Here is a 6,000-nt window from a genome sequence, read left to right as displayed (position 1 = left end):
TAGTAATTATAAGTTATTAAAAAATTATAAATATAAATTACAGAAGAATTGTAATTATAAATTAGAAAAGGATTGTAATTATAAATTCGAAAAAAATTGCAATTATAATTTTGAAAAGAATTGTAATTATAAATTCGAAAAGAATTGTAATTATAAATTCGAAAAGAATTGTAATTAAAAATTTAAAAAGAATTACCTGAGTCTTTGTAAAATTTATATTGACTGTCCCTAGCCGAAATAAAAAGAGGATCACGCATTGGAGATTGATCCCAGTAGGCAAAAGCTGAAATAAAAGAAATTTATTACTGGATAAGTGTTTAATTTTAAAGGTAAATGTCTGTTTGATACAGTGCTTTTTTAAATGCAAAAAAAGCGAAAATATTATTTACAATTAGAAAGAGGAATTAAATCTAAAAACAATTTTAACAAAATTCATTATTCGACGATTAAAATTTACTCCCTTCGTTCGTAAAATACTTAGTAATTTTTTAGATCTTTTGTTATATTTTTATATAACATTATAATTTACAAAATTATAATTTACAATAATTATAATTTCCAAAATTATAATTTACAGATTTATAATTTCTAAAATTATAATTTAAAAAATTATAATTTACAAAATCATAATTTACAATAATTATAATTATCAATAATTATTGAAAATTTGTGATCAAAATAATTGGTATATTGAATTTTATAGCCCATAAAAATCTTTTTCGGAAATTACTGTTAATTGTTACGTAGAAAATAAAACATGCTTCAAAAATTCCTAAAATTGTTATTTATTGTTAGATGAAACATTTTTCTTAAATTTATTGTTAAATAAACATTTTACCAAATTTTGAACAAGACTTTTATTGTACGGAAATTTCAACTAGAATTTTCCACCGATTAAATTACCTTTGCTTTTTTTTTTGCTTTGAAAAAAATATTTGTTTTTCAATAAGAATTTACAATTATTTAATATGAACAAGAAAAGTCAAAATGTTCTTTATTATTTTAGTTTATAAAATTCAGAAATTCGTAATAAATTCTATTTGTAATATTTTATTGTATTTAAAATATAATTTACTTATTTTTTATTCAAGTTGCATAAGAAATATTATAGAACAGAATATTTTTCAAAAATAATAATTATATGAAATAAGTGGAAGAAAAAATTTACTTTTCTTTCATTAAAAAAATTTATTAGCAGAAAAATAACACGATAAATTAAATTAACTTTAGTATTGCTTTTACATTTTCACATAATTATGTAAGTTTAGTCAACATAATATTAATTTTTTTCAAAACAATCAATTAAATAATTATCCAAGAAGTGTGTCCCTAAAATTAGCGTCGACGCTCAGCATTAAAATCTATTTTCTTTTTTTTTTGGGGGGGGGGTTCTTAAAAATAAAAATGTCACTAATTTCCTTTTCGAAAGTGAAAAATAAGTCCAGAGCATATTTTTAATCTGAAACCTTAAAAAAATTATTTTATTCTTTTCAATTTCGGCGAAAAAGACTTTTTTAAACTCTGAACGTCGACTAATTTTAAAAACCTCAAGAAGTGAATAATGGTACAATTTCAAGAATAATTCTTGAATTATTATCAGTTGACAATTATTGTCAACGGACATTTCGTCAAATAAATAATTTTTACTACTTACATATTATTTATATAAGCTTTCTATATTTATTATGAGTGACTTTAGTATTGAAAATTTCACGAATTTTGAACCCTATAGGTTTGAAATTTATTTTGAAAATGGAGAACTAAAAATTTACGCTTTACAGCGAATTTCGTGGTAATAAACACTGCTCATGTGGGAAAAGAATTTCCCGCACTTTCTGCATTGTCCAACTTTTCCGCACTCACGACGAACGTGGAAAGTCAATCGCTTGGCGTGCGAAAAAGACGCTCTGCAATTACTGCAAGCGAACGGTTTCGTTAATAGTGGATTTGTCTCGTGCCGTTTTCTGTGCTTCTCCAAATGACCTTTGTGCTTGAATAATTTTCCGCAAATGTCGCACGCAATCATCATACTCAAGTCCACTTGCGTGTTGGGAATGCCTGAAGTAGATGTAAAAAAAATTAATTATCAAATTCATTAACGATTAACATTAATTAATTAGGTAATTAAAATTAACTACTTAAAAATTAATAATTTAAATTGGTCATTAAAATCATTAATTAAAATTAGTAAATGAAAATAAAATGAAAGTAAAGAAAATTATTATTAATTACTGATAATTACTGATTAGAATTAGTAATTATACTAATTTGAACTAATTGTAACTAATTTGAATTACTAATTAAAAGTAGTATTAAAAATCAAAATAAAAAACTATTATTTTGCTAATTCTTTTCACAATTACAATTAGTATCTAAAATTACCAAATAAATTTAATAACTAAAATTACCAAATAAATTTAGTAACTAAAATTATCAATTAAATTTAGTAACTAAAATTATTAATTAAAATTAGTAATTAAAAATACCAAACATATTTATTAGAATTATTAATTAAAATTACCAATTAAATTTTCTAATTATAATTGGTAATTAAAATTGTAAATTAAAATTACTAATTTTAATTTCTAATTTAAATTAGAAATTCAAATTAGAACTTTAAATTTAAAATTTAAATTACTAACCAAAATTACTAATTGTAATTACTTATTTAAATTGCTAATTGAAATTACTAATTATAGTTAGTTTTTGAAATTGCCAATTAAAATCACTAATTATAATTAGTTATTATAGCTGCTACATAAAATTACTGATTATAATTACTCATTAAAATTGCTAATTAAAATCACTAATAAAAGTTACGAATTATATTTAGTAATTAAAAATAAAAAATAACTATTATTTTTAAATGCTATAACCATAAGTAATTTAATTGAAAATATAGGTATGAAAATGAAAATTAATACTTTTTAAATATATTTACCTGTGTGTTTATAAAATTTACGTTGTTTGTCCACATCTGTTAGCAAAAGTGGATCTCTCGTTGAAGTTGGACTCCAGAATGCAAAAGCTGAAATAAAAAAAAATTATTACTGTACAAATGTTAAATTTAAAAAAGTGAATTTTTTTTATAAATACAAAAAAATTCTACTCACTACTAATTTTAATTGAAAATGGAATTCCGTAAAAAAAAAATTACGGAATAGACTTTCGAGTATTAAAATTAATCTGTAATTAGTAGGCCTGCTCATGTGAAAAATAAGCATAATATTCGAAACGAAAACATTAGAAAAGGATTTGAAAATTAAATAAATGGCACTAGATTTAAAAAATAAAAAAGTTTTATAAAGAAATTTTATAAACAATTTGTATGAAGAATTTTTATAAAGAACTTTTACAAAGAACTGTTATAGAATTCTTTATACAAATTTTCCATAAAAAATAAAAAATTAAAGACTAAACATTAAATTTTATTTAAAATTAAATTCTATTAATAAATTAAATGCACTTAGATGATGGAAACAAAATTTGTATTTTTAACATAAATAAACAGTTTCTCAATAATGCTGTGTATAATTTTTTTTCTAAACTTATTAACATATCCTACTTTATACATTCCAATATATTTATTGTATAGTTCAGTCGCATAATTAAGTATCACGAGTAAATAAAAATTTTTATTTTCATACAACTTTATATTCGTCAAAAAAACAAAACTTTTCTATTTATAATAGATTTCTGTTTATGTTAAAGAAAAAAAACATAATTATTTTCAAATTAAAAAACACTGAAAAAAATTTATTCGAATCAAATAACCGATTATTTCTTTATAAGTGGTAATAAATATTTACTTGGATCAAATAATTTTTATTGAAGTCAATTAATATTTATTTGAACCAATAATTTTAGTATTTCAAGCGAATTTTTATTTGAATAAAATAAATATTGGCTTAAATAAAAATGGTTTGGTACAAATAAAAATTATTTTATACAAATAAATAAAAATTATTTTATACAAACGAATAAAAATTATTTGGTACAAATAAAAATTATTTGGTACAAATAAAAATTATTTGGTACATATAAAAATTATTTGGTACAAATAAAAATTATTTGGTACAAATAAAAATTATTTGGTACAAATAATAATTATTTGGTACAAATAATAATTATTTGATATAATAAATAATATTCTCAATTTGAATTTGAAAATAATTATTTTTACTTAAGTCAATTATTATTTTACTCAAATAAAAATTTGCTACAAATACTTAAATTATTGGTTCAAATACATTTTGAATTAACTTTAATAAAAATTGACTTAAATTAAAATAATTATTTTCAAATTCAAATTCAGAAAATTATTTATTATATGAAATAAATATTTCTTCGTGTCAAATAATTTTTATTTGTACCAAATAATTTCTATTTGATATATAATAAATAATTTTCTCAATTTGAATTAATAAAAATGTTCACTAATTTGTTTGCTTTTGAATTAACAAATTTTACTAAAAAATTAGTAGAAATTACTATTTATTAATAAAATTTGCTAATAGTAGGTACTTTCTAATAATTTATTAGTAAAATTTACTACTTAGTAAAATTTGCTAATAGTAATTTCTAATAATTTATTAGTAAAATTTGCTAATACTAATTTCTACTAATTTATAAGTAAAATTTGCTAATTAAAAAGAAAAAATCAGTCAAAATTCAAATTAGTAAACATTTTTCCAAATTCAAATTTAGATCAAAATAATCGTCTGTTTGAATCAAATAAATTTTTTTTTTTACTCTGTAAACTCTTTTTTTTAAATAAAATTTTCAAAATAATTTTCTTCAGAGAATAAACAAAATAAAAAAATTTTTCTTCTTTTTTTTCCCTTTTCTTTTGTCGTTTTACGAAATTTAATATAATTTAACAAATTTCAGTTCACTTCCTCGATGTTTTCCTCTAATGTGTCTGTAAATAGCTTGGGTATATTTGGAACGCATTTCACAATAAGGACACTTAAAACGAGGAAAATCAACGCATTCCAATCGATAATGTCGAGACAAATTTCCCGCAGAATGGAAAATTCGTGTACATCTCGGACAAGCGAAACCGCGTCCCCTTAATATTGTCTTCTTCATACACGTTATTGAATGTTCCGTGTCTGCTTGAAATTTTTGATAGAAGTCAGTTGTTGTGAATTCTGAAAACAAAGAATAAATATTTTTTATTGAAACACATTTTTCAAATTTACCACATGCAGTACACTAAAAAAACAAAAAATTATATTTATAATAATAGAAATTATGTTTTAAAAAGTAAGAAATTAAAAAATATTTTGGAAAAAAATAATAATTTTTGATAAACGAGAACAGGCAAAAAACTAATGTACAAAAATTTCGCGCAGCGAAGACTAATTCACAGAGATGCAAAATGTTTTTTTTGTTTAAAAATATTTTATACAATATATATTATATTATAATTAACTATTGACACTGTAATCTTATTTTTTACTCTCTTTTCATTTTATTATTATTATTTTTTTAAAACTATTTTATAAGCATTTTGTAACTATTTTGTAAGTATTTTACAACTATTTTACAATTATTTTACGATTATTCTACAATTATTTTTCGATTATTCTATAATTATTTTACAATTATTTTACAATTATTTTGTCAGTATTTTATAATTTTATAATAAATATTTTATAAATGTTTATAAATTCGTTTTTCACCAACAAGAAAGTGAGTAAAAAGCAGGCAGGGAAAAAAAGTAGTGACGCCGGGGAAAAAAGAGTCGCGCATGCGCGTTAGCGCCTGCGCGAGTCTTTTTTCCCCGGCGTCACTACTTTTTTCCCCCTCTTACTATTTTCCACCAATAGGAAAGTGAGACTAGCGCAAGCGCAGACGCTTATTCTGGTAACGGTCCTTACTTTATTAAATTAAATATTTTCCTACATTATTCAATACAATTCGGAATTATTCTACAAATATTTTTTTTACAATCAGACTCGTTTAATAATTGGCTTTTGGTTTTTCAACGTCAGG

The sequence above is a fragment of the Leptopilina heterotoma genome, unplaced genomic scaffold (assembly GCF_015476425.1).
Source record: "Leptopilina heterotoma isolate Lh14 unplaced genomic scaffold, ASM1547642v1 Lhet_19, whole genome shotgun sequence".
In the NCBI taxonomy this organism is placed as follows: domain Eukaryota; kingdom Metazoa; phylum Arthropoda; class Insecta; order Hymenoptera; family Figitidae; genus Leptopilina; species Leptopilina heterotoma.
The sequence above is the reverse complement of the archived record's forward strand: the minus strand, read 5'-3'. Positions refer to the sequence as shown.